The sequence below is a fragment of the Passer montanus genome, unplaced genomic scaffold (assembly GCF_014805655.1).
Source record: "Passer montanus isolate IOZ18808 unplaced genomic scaffold, ASM1480565v1 scaffold33, whole genome shotgun sequence".
Taxonomy (NCBI): Eukaryota; Metazoa; Chordata; class Aves; order Passeriformes; family Passeridae; genus Passer; species Passer montanus.
Window position 1 is genome coordinate 3,473,570 of NW_024368041.1, and position 15,700 is coordinate 3,489,269.

A 15,700-nucleotide genomic window follows, 5' to 3' on the forward strand; every position below is an offset into this window, starting at 1 on the left:
GCCATTGTTTCAAAGTCAATTTGAAACTGATTATTCTCTCACTACTGTTTTTCCATCTTTTTCTCCTCTGTATTTTCAAGAGATATTTTGATCTCCAGTCTTTCCCTTTCCTGCTGTCAGCTCTCTCTTTAAGTCTTCTGTCCTGTAAGTTCTGACAGACTGAATCCCAGCTTTAGTTACCCAGGATTAGTATTGCCAGCTAGACTGCCTCCAGTGTGAGTGATGACCTGGAAGAAGGCATGTGCATACACAGGGTGAAGCTCTCCAATGGCACAAAGATGGGTGCAGAATTAGTCAACAGAATGAGGAAATAACTATGCCCAGAAAGCACTGAATAGAGCACCAGCCAAGGAAAGAGGAGAAGTGCAAGCAGGAAATTGAGCAAGAGAAAAAAATGTTAGATTAAAACCTGGGGTAAGTAAACAGAATGGAAAGATCAGGGAATTTGGATGCAAACTGGCAAGGAAAGCCCCATTCACTGGGAGGAATTCAGAAACCCAAGGGCGTTGCTTGAGCACTTAGGCTGGGAAGAGCCCAAAATCCCAGAATAGGATTGACAGCATGGGATAGAGGAGGAAGGAGGTTGAGAGACCACAAGCTAGACAACAGGAACAACAATGAGAACATCATGTTCAACACTGTGCTTCCTCTGTGGAATCAAACACCTCCCTTCTGCTCTGGGACAGAGTTCTGGCATGCATGACCAGAACTGCTGCTTGCACGTCGGCAGCTGTGAGTCCTGGGTATGGATGCTGGAACATGCTGTTGGTTAACAAAACAATTTTATCCAAGAAAACCTGAAACCAAATACTCCATTTTCATTTCTGCTCAGTAGAAAAACAATTCTATTTTTCATGAAGTTGTTATTTTTACCATAAAATGCTTTGATTTTGCCAAGAAAATATTTGTTACTAAATAGTTTCAACTGGAAGTTACCACTTTGCTAGGGCCCAAATTGTTATTACAAACTTCTATCTGGCAAGTTATAGGTTTGTTAGGTCATAGCTACAAATATATACAGACTTCAAACCTGTGTTTTTCTTGAGAATCAAATCTCCTAACATAGCCCTTTCTTGCAGTGTTGAACAATGCATGATTTTCAGAAGATGAGAGCGAGTATTAGCTCTTGCTTGTATGACAGATACCTAATTTTGAGAATCTAGGTTAACCCAGATTAGAATGGACCACAAAGTACAGCATATATTACTATGACCTGGCTGGCTTTGCATTCTCTGTTATCTGTTGAGACACACTAGGATTTTCCCAGTCTCTATAACTATATTAGCAGGTTCTTCCCTGTGTTAAATCTATCTTGAGTTAAAGCATATCCAGGCTGGGGTCAGTGGGTTTTGTATGCTTGACTGGAGAAAATTAATGGCTAAGACTAACACAGTTGAGAGCCTGGATTCAGTGGGCAGTGAAGGGTGGGCACGAGGAACAGACTCATGGATGTCAGGCGTGTTTCAAGAAAGCTATATGACAATTTTCATAACACTAAGGGAACATTTGTACTAGTTGCATGAGTCCTTGCATTAAAATGTCACAAATAATCTGCAGGTCTCAGTTTCTTTCCAAAGAAAAGAAGGATAATGTGTTGTACAGCTTTTGGGAGTATGTGCACTTTATAGTTCACCCTGTTTCCTGGGCCTTAGTTGCTGCTGGTTTTAATCAGTACCTCCAATTCTTGGCTGTCACACTCTATAAATACTGATTTAAAGCTATGTCATGTCAAATAAAGTAAAAATAACTTGTTCAAGATCATATTTAATCAAATGAAAGAAATTAGCTATAGGTTGGCTATTTCAGACAGGTAATAATATCACTGATTTTTTTTTCCTTCACCATGGACATTAAAAGAAATGCTATTTTTAAAGACTTTGCTCAAAACTGCTGCATTCATTATTGATTTTCTTTCTACAGTTGTTTAAACATCAATATCTAACCAACCACTTAATGAAAATGCAGTTTACTGGAAATTATTTTTATCTCACTATTCTTAAGTAATTTATTTTATATCTCAGTTGCATGGAAAGGTAAGAGTTCAGGGAAATAAAAGAAAAAAGCAAATCTCTATGTTCTTGAATGTCTAACCTTTAGCATTAGAATTAGTAAAAATGTCTTTTACCTTCTTCTTTTGCTTTCCCTTCTCCATTGATATGAACAACAAGACTCAGATGTACTGCAGGATGTTTTGAAATTAACAAATAACAAGTGTTTATTCAAGAAGAGGCAATGTCTAAAATTCATTCTGCAACAGCTAAATGTTACCAAATATATTTTTAAATGGTTGTTTCCTTCCTTTCCACTGGCTTCAGACTAACCGTTTACATAAATGTTTTGCTGCATGTTCTGTACAGGAAAGAAATCATTCCTGAAGAGCTTTTTCCTCTGTACCTTGCAGTAACATATTGGCATTTAGACTTACAAGTTCTAATTAGCACAACTGATTTTCCTCTGGGAGTTAATATAAATGATAGAAGAAAGAAAAAGTGCTGCTGCATCTCAGCCTTGCAGTCACTCTATCACAGACCTATCTTAGTAAATCCTTCAATTATGGACAAGCTGCTTAATGCTTCCAAGTAGTCAAAAATGCAGAGCATTGAGCATCAGGATGGCTCCTTCCTCCCAGATCACTCCTTGCCCTGGTAGGAGTTACCACCCAAAGCCATCCCTGTCATCTCCAGGCATGGTCCACAATAGCTTGTGGTCTTCTATTATCAAAAAATGTGGAAAGATGCACTACATCCAGTTTAGACTAATCTCCCTGAGTCAATGTATGTGCTGTGTGCATACAGGGAGTTGTGGGCACCAGGCTCAAGACCATTAGAAAGGTTCCTTGAACATTACTATTTATAGCAATTCACAATCAACTTGGTAGACTACCTCAACACACACAGAAAAGAGAAGAAAGGGGAAGAGAAGGAAGAGACAGATCACTTATTTCTTAAGGAGAAGTGCAATCAGGATGTAGAACAGAAATATCCTTCTCCCTACAGGACGATATTAAAATGTTCTCAGCAATGAAGAAATTTGAATTAGTTGATTGCACCAGTGTTGAGGAGACACAGTCTCATAGAGATTAGTGGCAGTTTATTTACTCTCCTAAGTACAGTAGGGTTTTATCTTCAAAACTGGCTTTACAAGTAGCTGTAGAGAGTCTCCTTGACCTAGTTAGGAGGTGGGAGTGCACTCAACTGAAGCAGTGCATTGCTGCCCCTACACTCACCTATGCCCATAGCCTATGCCCATAGCCTTGAGCTAAATGCAGCAAAGTTGACAAAGCCACGGAGCAACTGGACAAATGTAAGAAAACATTCTATTCCTAACAAGAAATAATTGATCTGGTTCTCTCCAAGGACAAAGTCTAGGTTAATTCACCCTATTTATGATTTGGATGATGCCTTCCATGTAAGACTTCAGAAGGATGTGTTTTGAAAGAGGAGAGTAACCTTGTGGTTTCAATCTTTTTACATCCATTTGAAAGGTTTCCCACTTTCATATTTCTAGGTGTGCAGATGCACTGAAGGTAGGGATATTACTGCTAGGACCCAGAGTGTAGGCAGCTCAAACTGCATTACTGAAGCTGGAAAAGGGCAGATCCAGAGCAAGCAGTTAGTGACAGTGCTCATACTCTGCCAACCCTAACCCCTTACTGTGTTAGCTGTAGCAATAATGGCTACCTCGTTATTTAAAACAGAACAAAAAGTGGAGTAAAAGAGAAAAACACAAGCTTTTACTGGCCAGCTTTAATTTCTGTTATTGGGAAGGAATGTCCCCCAAGGTGAGCACCAGTTTTTATCCTTTGTCTCAAGGTCTCAGTTTCATCTCTGCTGTCTTGTTTACAAGTGATTTTCAACATAATTTTGTCTCAAAGTACGGTGGAAGGATGCATCCAGGGATGCTGCTGAAGAGTACAATCATTACAAATGGTCTGAAACCACCATTCATACATTTTCCAAAAGGTGCGTCAAGAAACATTAATAAAAGAGGATTGCAAATGGATGTTTGGGTACCTATCTTCTGTATGGAGAAGGATCTGAAGGGTAAGCTTTCAGAAGTGAGCAGTTAAATGGTTTTAAGAAAGCAGTTAATCATTGGTAAGTCTTTAAAATCTCAGTGGGATATTTGACCACTTGCAAACTTTTCCTTTCCCTTTTTGGTTTTTGGGGGGGGGTTTTTTTGGTTTTTTGTGTTTTTTTGGTGCAACTTTAGTTTAGTCTGAAATCAATCTAGTACAAAGAGTGCAAGTCCCACAAATGTGCACCATTATTCCAATAATGTCCTAGGCACACATTATGGGGCGGTGTCGGGCACGTGTCACAGGGCGGTGTCGGGCACGTGTCGCAGGGCGGTGTCAGGCACGTGTCACAGGGCGGTGTCGGGCACGTGTCGCAGGGCGGTGTCAGTCACGTGTCACAGGGCGGTGTCGGGCACGTGTCGCAGGGCGGTGGCAGCGCAGAGCCCCGCGCGCCGCCCCCGCCCAGCAGATGGCGCTCGCGCCGCGCGCTCCCGCCTCAGCCGCGCTCCCTCCCTCACGATCCTCACCGCTCCCCTCCCACAGGATCCTCACCGCGCTCCCCTCGGTCCCGTCCCCCAGGATCCTCCCCGCGCTCCCTTCGTTTTCCCCATTGCTGCCTGCCGGTGTCCGGGGTGCTCCCGTTGGCCCGAGGGCCGCGGCCGCTCGCACGGTGTCGGCCGGTGAAACATCCGGCCCCCGCCGCGAGGGGCCGAGCTGAGCGCCCTGAGCCCCGGGCTCTGCGACAGCCCCGCATCGCTTAGGATGGTGGAGAGTTTCAGGCTTCGGAGTCAAGCCGATAACGTCACATCTATCCCCAAAACTCCCACTTTAACTGGAGCTATAGATGGATTTTATTTTACCTCCAACCAATCTCCCTTGGGGGGACAAAGAAATAGGATTTTTCAGGATCCTTCCAATGCACACAAGAGTGAAGCAGACAGTTCCTTCAAGAAAGTGAAAGAGAAATAATAGTCCTCAGTTGTAAAGTCCCCTCTGGTAACAGGGATGCTCATATTCCAATTTTCACATGTGGAAATTCCAATAATTAAGATGACTCCTTGGGTGCCATCCTTGACTAGCTTGTTTTCCAGTCCCCTGTCCCTCTGTCTACCGGATCTTTCTTACTGCTGGACGTCATTGTCCCAGGTCCACAGCATGACTAATTACTGTCATTTAAATTCCTCAGTACTTCTTCCTATCCTGACCCCACGCCTAAGTGTCTGCAGAGCTACCTCATTGTCCTCTGATCAAAGCTCACTTTCTTTAAAGGCTCTGATTTTTCCAAATAGTAAGTGGGAAATATGTAGACTGATGGTACCTTGGGATGATTTGCCAGTCACACTGAATAGGATTTTCCTATTGTTTTCCTGCATTCTCCATGTTTCTGGATCTATTTGTGTTCTGTTGTCTAAAATTTGGGTTATAAACTCTTTGGAAACACAATATTGCAAACATATCCCTGTTCCATGTTTGCATGCATTTTAGCTGTGGTCCCTGAGCAGCATTTTTGGGGCTACAGTAGTAAAAATAGCTGTTATCCATACTATGCTACCCAATACTGCAAATTTGTTCAATGCTTTTAATTACAAATTCCTATTCTGGTTATTTATAACTTTGTGAATTTTTATGCTGGGTGTCTGCCTATGTTTCAATTTTTTTTGGAAAGTTTCAGCAAAAATGGTTATACTGTTTCCCAGAAAAAAGATTATGAAAAAAAGACATTGTTTTGCCAATGTTAATGAATTGGTTGTAAGAATTCCTTTTTGGAAATGCTAGCTCCTCCATGCTTTGACTTGGAGGTTGGCAGGCTGGGGAGCCCCGGTGCCAGACACATAAGCACTTGCCCATATTTGGCCGAGTTTTAAACCCTATTCTTTAGTAATATGGTAGTGTTTGGCAGATAAATTCCTCAAAATTTCTGTCTGTCCTGAGCATGTGCTACCTTTTGCAGGCCAACTGCATTATCTCCACAGAGTAATTTATGCCTTTGCATTCTTACCAACCCAGGATTTCCTTGCAGATGCTTTTAAAAATTGCAGCAAGGCTTGTGACTGGTGCCTCCTGTGCCCACACACTGCCAGGTCCTTAGAGAGCAAGAAACCGTCTCTCTTCAGTCCAGGTGAGAAAAGACCAAGATCTCAGATATATGTCCTGGGAGGACCAAGAGCTTAAGCTGGAAAAGCATGGGAGCTGGTACATTTTGTTAAAGGAAAATAAAAGGAAAAACTTGTTGGATAAGGAGACCATAATCTAAAATCAGTAAGAAGGAATGGGCTGTATGAAAAACTGGTAAGACTGGCAATATCAGAACAGACAAAGACAAGAATAAAGAAACTTCTGCTGTCCACTTGAAAAGCCATAAAGAAGGGTGAGTGCAAGGACATAGGTCACCTTTAGACACCATAGGAATAAAAGGCCTGTTACAAAAGAAAGCAGAGCAGATGAGAAATCAGTCTGGATGAAGAGAGATGTACAGAGAGATGACTGAGCAGCCTCAGGAGAGGATTGGGAATGGCAGTTTGTGAGAACTGGTTGGAGGAAAGGAAAGATTGAAACAAGAACCCTAGGTGATGAAAAAAGTGGGTGGATACCAGATTCACTAGATCCAGAACTAATTTGGTGAGGCTAGGTGTAGAGCCAGGATCACGTACACAGAAGAAAAGAATAATGAAATTGGAAGAAAAAGGAGAAACGGGAGACTGTGGATGAGAACAGAAAGTTTAGTGTTATGATGAATAATGTTTGAGTATGGGACTTCCCATGCAGACAGACAGGAAAAAGAAGCTTTTGATAAGAAAAGCTTTGTGATAAGAAAGGATTACAGGGAATAAAGCAAAAAAGGTCACGAATGTGTCAAGGGAGAAAAGAAAAACAAGAAAGGAAAGCCTTGTAAATTGGTGCACATGATCTGTGGCCATAAAGACTTGAAATTACACCTAGTTGCTGAGACTTGCTCTGTCTTCATGTAAAAAGTATCTGTGAAATCCACTTTCAGACTGCCTCTCATGATCCCTTAGAAAGCTGTCCCACTCAGAAGGTGACTGTCCAGTCTTACATTCTCTGTGTAGAAATGTTAGCCCTGCTAATGGTCCATGCAATCAATAAGATTCCACATATAGGAATAGAGGAGAGGATTTTGCTGCCTTTTCAAAGAACCTTAAAAATTGCAAACAACATTCCCCCGTCTTCATATAAAAATGCTTGCTGCAAGACAGCTTATTAGAGGCTAAGAAGCATCTAAATTACAGATACCAACTGTAATCTTAATTTGATGTGGCTCTGTGTAGCTGCTTGCAGAATGGTTCTACTTGGAATTCCCTTTCTTGCTTTCATTTTCTACATTTTCAACCAGATATAGATATGTACATAGAAATCGTAAGGAACTTTGTAGATAATGAAAAAGAGAATAATCAAGGAATCATAGAGTATTCTAAGTTGGAAGGGACCCATTAGGATCATTGAGTTCAGCTCCTGGTCCTGCAGAGAACACCTGAAGAACTCACTTCTTGAAATCTGGCAGGCTCGATGCTGTGACCACTTCCCTGGGCAGCCTGTTTCAGTGCTCAGCCACTCTGGATGAAAAAACTTCTCCTAATATCTAACTTAAACCTCCCTATGATATAAGTTCATGCCATTCCCTTGGGTCCTGTCACTGGTCATGAGAGTGAAGGCATCAGTACTTGACCTTCACCTGATGAGGATGTTGAAGATCACAGTGAGGTCTCCTCTCAGTCTCCTCCAGGCTGAACAAAGTGACCTCAGCTGCCCCTGATGAGGCTTCCCCTCAAGACCCTTCACCACCCTTGTGGCCCTTCTCAGGATGCTCTCCAATACTTTAATGTCTTTTTAATAATGTGGTGCACAAAACTGCACCCAGAACACAAGGTGAGGGTGTCCCCCAGTGAGGCTGAGCAGGACAATCCCTCCCTTGCCCAGCTGGACACAGCCCAGATGCTGTGTCTGATGGTAGAACAATCTCACTAAGCACAAGTTTATACGTCCATTATCGTGTGTGGCATTGTGCCTGTGTTTGGAAGCTCACATAGAATTACTGTGACTCTCTGTAAACATAAGGAAATCTTAGGAAAGTACCTGTGATAATGGTCTGCAGCTCCAGTCTTTCATTTGGGAGAGGAGATTAACTGGGACCTATATAATTAGTATTCCCCAATTAACATATCCCATTGTTTCTGGCTTAGTTTTTGTGTGAAGACATTTATATGAAAGATTATGAAGGGATGTTGACTTTGGTGTATCCAATTCACTGATGACTTTCAGTTCCTACATCACTGTCGTTTCTGACATGGATGATGAGTGATAAACCACTTTGGGAGTTTAAGCCTTGGCTGAGATCTCACATCTCATGCCAGATAGGAGAAATTGAATAGGAAAGGCAGCCAGAAGAGTTGTCAGAATTTATACCAGCACTCCTCCTTGAGAAAGCATAGCTGACTCTTCTAGCATGGTGAAATACAGCATTCAGCATATTCCAGCTGTATACCTGGACTCTCCAGGAGCAACTCAGTCCAGAAATAATTTTTATGGTCGTGTCAAGGCACATATGACTTTTTCTGCCAGATGCAAACCTGGCATCAATCATCAACTGTAACAATCATCAACATTTTGGCCACCCAAAAGGAGGTTGCTGTAATACTCTTCTGATGAGGAGTCATAAATAATACTGAAGATTGTGAACACTGCTGAGGCTTGAATGGAGCTATGTATTAAAAGCTTATGAATTAACAGCTGAACCAGAGGGTAGGTCCACCCTTAACTGTGTTTCTCTATATTCAGCAATTTTCTCACTCTTCCTTTGTACTTTTTCCATTTACAAACTTTTCACATGACCCTCCCAAGCAAAGGGACTCTACAGATTCCTGTCTGAGGGAGCAGGACATGCAAATGGATCTTTTTGTTGCTGAGATTAATGGACACAGAATTTTTTAATATTCTGAGATATTTCATTCATACCTTATAGACACATTTATTTACCTGCTCTTTATGGACTACAGATACCAAAATAGATATTTTTGAATGGGGAAGGAAGGGATTTAGCCCAGGCTTTTCCATTAGCAAAGGTACCAGATTCTTCATTATAGTGTAGGAAGAAATTAATCTGGCCTCTTACTGGATGTGAAAGTAAAACACACAGTCATCCTGCTCTGACTGACCTTCCTGAAAGATCTGAGGATTCCTGGCCTAAAAGAGGCAGGAATGATCTGTGATTTGTGAGCAACTGTGTGACAGAAGGGAAATTTAAGAAGTCTATAACTGTAATGTAGGAAAGTGGTGGATATGCAGACTAAGGGTTTCAAGTGCTCTATAGAAACATGAACTGCAAACTCAGTTTGCTCAGCAAAAACTGAGCTTGCTTTTGCTTTGCCATATGGCCCAAGTTACAGCTTCAGCAAATGTCCCCAGTTTCTCTTCTTTAAGTGCTCACAAGTATTCCCCATCCTGAATGCAGGGGATATCACCAAAACATGGGCTCCATGCATGCCACAGCAGGGATAATGGCAGGAGCCTGGCAGAAATGTGCAGAACAGTAGGCTCAAAGCCACTGGAGATGGGCAGCACTGTCACCACCTCAGTGCTCCCTACATGCTTCCACATGCTGCTCAGTGGGTTACAGGGCCCTTGACCAACAGTGGTTGGTGGCAACTGGAAGGGGCTGCAGCGTCTTATATCAGGTAAAAAATATTTCACTGAAAGACTGATTGGGCACTGGAATCATCTCTCCAGAGAGGTGGAGTCACTGTCCCTGGACCTGTTTAAAAAATTACTGGACATGGCACTCACTCAGTGCCGTGGTTTAATTGATGAGATGTTAGGTCATAGGTTGGACTTGATTATCTCAAAGGATTTTTTCCAGCCTAGTTTATACTGTGATTCTGTGATCTGCCTGCTGCATCTCCAGCAGCACGTGAGGCTGGCTTTGCATCTTAGCCTGAGTCAATTTTCAAATGCAACCCAGTGACAAACTCATTACCTTGGTCCCAGAATGAAAACCTTTCAGGAGAAGTTGGGTAAAAGAACTAATTCTACTCAAAGTGATTTACAACATATAAGAAAAATTAAAATTTGACCTTTTTGGTGGTGCAACAAGAAGCTACAATCAGAATGGTGATAGGAGGTGTTGCTGAGGTGCCTGTACTTTTTGACCTGCTTGAGATGTGGTGATTGCTTGGATCCCAGCCACCATAAGTCATATGGCAGCAACCTCATCCTCACCAGCATTTTTTTTATTCCATCAGAAAATGATGATTGATTGTTCTCTTCACAGGTGGACTTTGTAATAATGATCTGTCTTTTTCCTCAGAAAGCTGAATTACTAGCCTGAGGTATTTCTGTGAATTCTCTAGGACCACATTGAAAGACCCATATACTTCTCTGAGAGAGTGTGGGATGTCTTAGAGGTTGCAACACAGGGCAGAGGAGGGTCCTTAAGACTGCATATGGGTATGGAAGGAGAAGCATCTGGGTGGTTTTGGACACTCACAAATTAAAACAAAGATTAAAAGGTGGTTTAGCTGATGAAAACTATCCTGTCAGTCATCACAACATCTTTTTTTCCTGTATTTGAGGGACAAATAAGGTCATCAGATCACAGGAAATCAAATTATTTAAAATACAAGAGTAAAAACCAGATACAATGGACAAAAGGCTCATCTTTACATGGTGCAAGACAATGCACTGTGGATATTGAGATAACTCTCTGTTTGTTAAAAATGCAGTAGGCCAGGGGGCCTATGTTATTTTTTGGGAAGGTTCAGACCTATTTGTTATGCAACTCAGACCTAGGAAGTGGTATGGTTGGCTCTGGCTTCTCTGACATGGTTTTGGATAAGAATTTGGTATGTGGACTTAAAGAGAGCTCAGATTGCAAACTTCAAGAATTCATCATTTTTAGTGGCTTGCAAAAGTGGTCCAAAACCGAAATCCTGCGGGAGAACTGATGTTTGAAGAAACGCCGCAATTAAAAATTAAATAGGGAACATGAAGTAGCTATTGGAAAATGTGGTTCATTTTATAATATGATTGAATAATAGAACAAACACTTATGAACCCGCAACTAAGCCTGAAAGTGTGGGACCAGGTTTCAGATAGAAATAATATGCAGCCAACTATTTCAGAAATAAGTGAAGTACTGTAATTGGTGAGGCCCTGAAATGTGTGTGCTGCCAGTTTTTAGATGCACTACACAAACTTGAATTTGTATTTGTTTTGACTCAGTCCCCTGAAATAAATTTGGATCAGATATTTAAAATCCAATTATGCTATCTACCATATTTCAAATGCTAAAATAAACCCCCCGAAAAGGAAATAAGGTCTCCTAACTGCTTTCAAGTGGGTATTAGTGCTGGGAACAACCGAAGAACACTATCATCTTGGTATCCTCTTGGTTAACACAATGGTTTCATTTTGCATTTGAATCCCACTAAAGCCATGGTATATTGGAAAAAAATACACAGGAACTTCTTTCTCCCCAGTAAAAATATACACAATGCTCATGAAAACCCAAACAGGTTGCCAGTGTACCCACATGCTTTATGGTTTGTGTTGTGTTTTCTGAGTGAAAACTTCTCAAGCATTTGAAATTGAAAAAACAAATTCCAATATGTTTTTATTTTTTGGTAGTGGAACTCAAGAAAAAACAAAGAACTGGGACAAATTTTCCACAGTAATCCTGTTGTTCCCTAGCTTGAAGTAGAACAAAGTTAATAATTTACATTACTTCTTTGGAACAAATAATTCTCACATATTTCAATATTATTTGAAATAGAAAAACACAGAAAACAAAAAGCTGGTGTTTCGTCTCTTTTCTCCTTTTCTTTTTGCTTTGTTCTCACTGGAGTTCAGTGATGGTCTTCAGGAGCTTTTGACTGTAGGTGTAAAAAGGACAATAAAGGAATGCACTCTAAAACCTGACAGACAGACACTGAAGTGCAGCGCTCAAAAAAAAAAAAAAAAATCACATCTATTGCACTCTGCTGGCATGGCAGAAAGGCCTGGAAGAACTATTTTTAGCCTTCCTATTGTAGTTGGGAATATTTTGCTGTCATGTGAACATTTATCTCATGTTTATCTCATGCAAATCTTATATGAAAAAGCATTTTCCTTGTAATTTAAAAAATACTGATGGCTATGCAGTATATGAATTGTAGAACTTTCTCTCAGACTAAGAGGAACTCTTGATATTGTACTGCATTGGGTTGATTACTTCAGCTTTCACTGATTTCTGTACTGTGAGTGGAAGAAAGGATTTTAAAAAAATTTAATTGCTATTTTCCTTTTACTTGGGCTCAGCAAGAGTTTCATGTCATGGCAGCAGTTTGCCAGTTCTCACAATCACCTCTGCAATACCTTTGTTGAAAGTCTGGAAAAAAAGTGGGGTATCTCTGGATTTAAGCAATTTTATCAAATTTGAACTTGTCTGGCCTCAGCTTGGTTGCTTTCACCACTCGACTTTGTGGCAGTCTTCCTGTGGATGGAGCCCCAGGCTGAAAGCACCCGGCCTGGTTGAGGTCCTACCACACCCTGTAGGTAAATAATGATCTCACTGCAAGGTCTCCTATGATTTATTTGGCAGGGGTGAAATTCTCCCACCTTTTCTTGACTAACAGCCTGAAATGTTTTCTTTCACATATCCCTTTGCACTCAAAAATTCGTCCCTAGCTCCTGCATCCTATCTGCTCCAGTCTGGCCTATGTCCATGAGCTGTGTCTGGGCTGTAAAATTTCTTTCCTTTCCTGGCATTTCTAATAAGGCTCTTCCTCAGCTCCAAGAAATCCACTTACTGTGTCCCAGGCTTGAAGAGACCCATGCCACCACTTTCCCTTTGCGTGCCAATCTTGCTGCTGCAAGCTCTTTCTGCTTTTCTCTTTCTTTTTTGTTCCTATGACCCAAGGGGCTTTCAAGGGGTTGGCAAGGGTGGTCTTAAATGTCAAAAAAGACACCACTGTTAGTATTATTTTAGACTAAACATCATCATACTTATTATTTGCCCAATTCTGTGTACAGTGGGCTGTAGCGTAGGAGGCAAATACTTTTCTTAGTATATTTCTAAAGGTTGAAATAAACAATGAAAACAAGATTGGAAATGTGACCATCTTTCAGAATTTCTACTCTAGAATGATGAGTTTTTTTCTTGTGTTGGTTCCATAAGATATCTTGGCTGAGATTTTTTGTAACCTTCTTCCAACATCTTGCAATCAAATTCTTGAACATTTGTCATCCAAGATCTGAGACACTCACTTCTCTGTCCCAGCTACCCCTAATACTGCTTTCATGTCATCTCCATTCTTATACCAGCATTTTTTCTTCTAAATAAATTATTCTGTGAAATCAGTGTTAGTTCCCCTAAAACCAAATGATTCGAGAAATATGTTTATTTGAACATTTTCTACATGCATAAAGACCAACTTTATGAAAATTGAACTATTTTTATAGTTATGGATAGATATGCAACAAAAACATTTCACCAGTGCTGGCAGCCTGTAATCCCAGATAATCCCCTTTATGTTGCCACTTCCTTCCTTTTTATGTCATTGTTGGACACCAGTGCAAGGAGTGCATTGTCTCGTTGTTTGACCTTCCAAATCTCCTGTGACAGTAATTTTCATCTGTCCCACATCTGAACATGTGGGTTGGCATCCAGCTAATTTTATCCAAAATTTGAAAATTCCTCAAAGAAATTTAATTTCCTTTGGAGCTGACCTAGTAAAGCCTCATGGTCATCCAGAGCGCTCAGATAATTTTCCTGCCATTTATGGAGGGAGGGAGGAAGGAAGGGAGGAAGGAAGGAAGGAAGGATGGAAGGAAGGAAGGAAGGATGGAAGGAAGGAAGGAAGGATGGAAGGAAGGAAGGAAGGATGGAAGGAAGGAAGGAAGGATGGAAGGAAGGAAGGAAGGATGGAAGGAAGGAAGGAAGGAGATCAAACAGCACATTAACATAATGCAGGCAATAATTCTTTAGGATATTGATTCATTTGTGACAATTTTTACTAAGCAACCAGTTAGGTGGCTACACTCAGATGTTTTGAAGTGATATTTAACCTCTCACGTGTTAAAACCTTTTATGAATGGTGAAGGAGTTTTCTGCAGTGACTTGACCTGACTTGTCTATCTGAATAGTTGAGTGAACATGCCTGATTTTAAAGGAACGGAGAAGTACCTATGCCATACACAGGTATTTCATACTTCCTCATTTTTTAAACTTATTTTACTTCAAATACCCTGAAGTATCAATTCCCATGTTCCCAAACTTATTTTAATATTGATACTATTTTTACCCAAATAAAAGTGAAAGCTCTTTCTGATCATTGAGAGGAATGAAAAATATTGGCACACATATAAAGCCCCAGGAGCTTTCAAGTAGCATTAAATCATACCTTTAATAAACTTGTGATTTCTCCCAACTGACTTCATTATCTGAAGACTGCCTTACCTGAAACATTATTTAAAAAATCAGAGTTTCTGTATTTCTTGCTTAACTATTTTCTGGAGTTCTTAGGACATGCCAAAAATATAAACTTTCACAACTCTATCGCATCATCACCTGGGTGTTTTACTGCATCCATTTCACATAAGGGCACTGACATGGACAAAATAGAAGTGACTTGCCTGGTAGCAGTGATTTTTTTTTCGGCAGGGTCAGTGGGCTGGTATGAGTACAATTAATTCAGTCCACTGTCAGTAAAAGAATTTTAATCACATTCCTTATCTGATGTCATTGCTGACTTTACAGGACTATTTTTACCTTTGCACTTGAATTGCTACCTGAGGTAGCAAGATCAGACTTCCACACTCTAAACCCGTTAGGAGATGGTCCTATAGTGTTCCTGCCTTGCACATGCTTGGCATGGCAGAAGTCATAACTGGGCTCCAGCCAAAGGCTCGTGACTTCCCATTTTGGTTGTGTGTGAGACAGAGGCCATGAATGCTATGGGAGTGAGCATGCTGTCGGGAATGCTGCATGTTGTAAACATGGCCCGTGCTCCAGCAGGGCTCGTGGCCCTCATTCTAGGGATTGAAGCAAAATATTTCTTCATCACTTGTGAATTTTAGAGCAAATACAGAACAAGCCCATGGTCTCTCCAAACCTCAGGCAATTTACTTTGGCTACCAATACACCCACAGAAAGAGTTTTGCGATTTATATATTTATCCTTTCCTTACTCTGTGTGTGAGACCTGACCCTTTCCACAGAGGCCATGAATGCTATGGGAGTGAGCATGCTGTCGGGAATGCTGCATGTTGTAAACATGGCCCGTGCTCCAGCAGGGCTCGTGGCCCTCATTCTAGGGATTGAAGCAAAATATTTCTTCATCACTTGTGAATTTTAGAGCAAATACAGAACAAGCCCATGGTCTCTCCAAACCTCAGGCAATTTACTTTGGCTACCAATACACCCACAGAAAGAGTTTTGCGATTTATATATTTATCCTTTCCTTACTTAGTATTGATTCTAAATAAAGCAGAAACCATGCTTGACGGGAAACCTATGAGTAAGGACATATGAATTAAAGAGTTTGTTTTATCTACCCACTTTCCTTCTGCTGTTGCCAAAGAAAGTTTTCTTCTTTGTAGTAAAAGCAATGGTGTTCTGCATATAATCAGTATGATATAGATCAAGTAGAAGCTTCTTTTTCAGATACTGAGTACTGAGAAACTATCAAATTAT

At 40.9% G+C, this 15,700-nt stretch overlaps 1 long non-coding RNA gene across 1 annotated transcript in view; it reads left to right on the forward strand.

Moving 5' to 3' along the window:
* The window catches only part of LOC120505208, a 48,226-nt gene extending 44,187 nt beyond the window's left edge, over positions 1 to 4,039 (forward strand). The window contains exon 4 of the long non-coding RNA XR_005628188.1: positions 3,963 to 4,039. This is a non-coding gene — a long non-coding RNA (uncharacterized LOC120505208). The remainder of the gene's footprint in view (positions 1 to 3,962) is intronic.
* Positions 4,040 to 15,700: the final 11,661 nt, after the last annotated feature.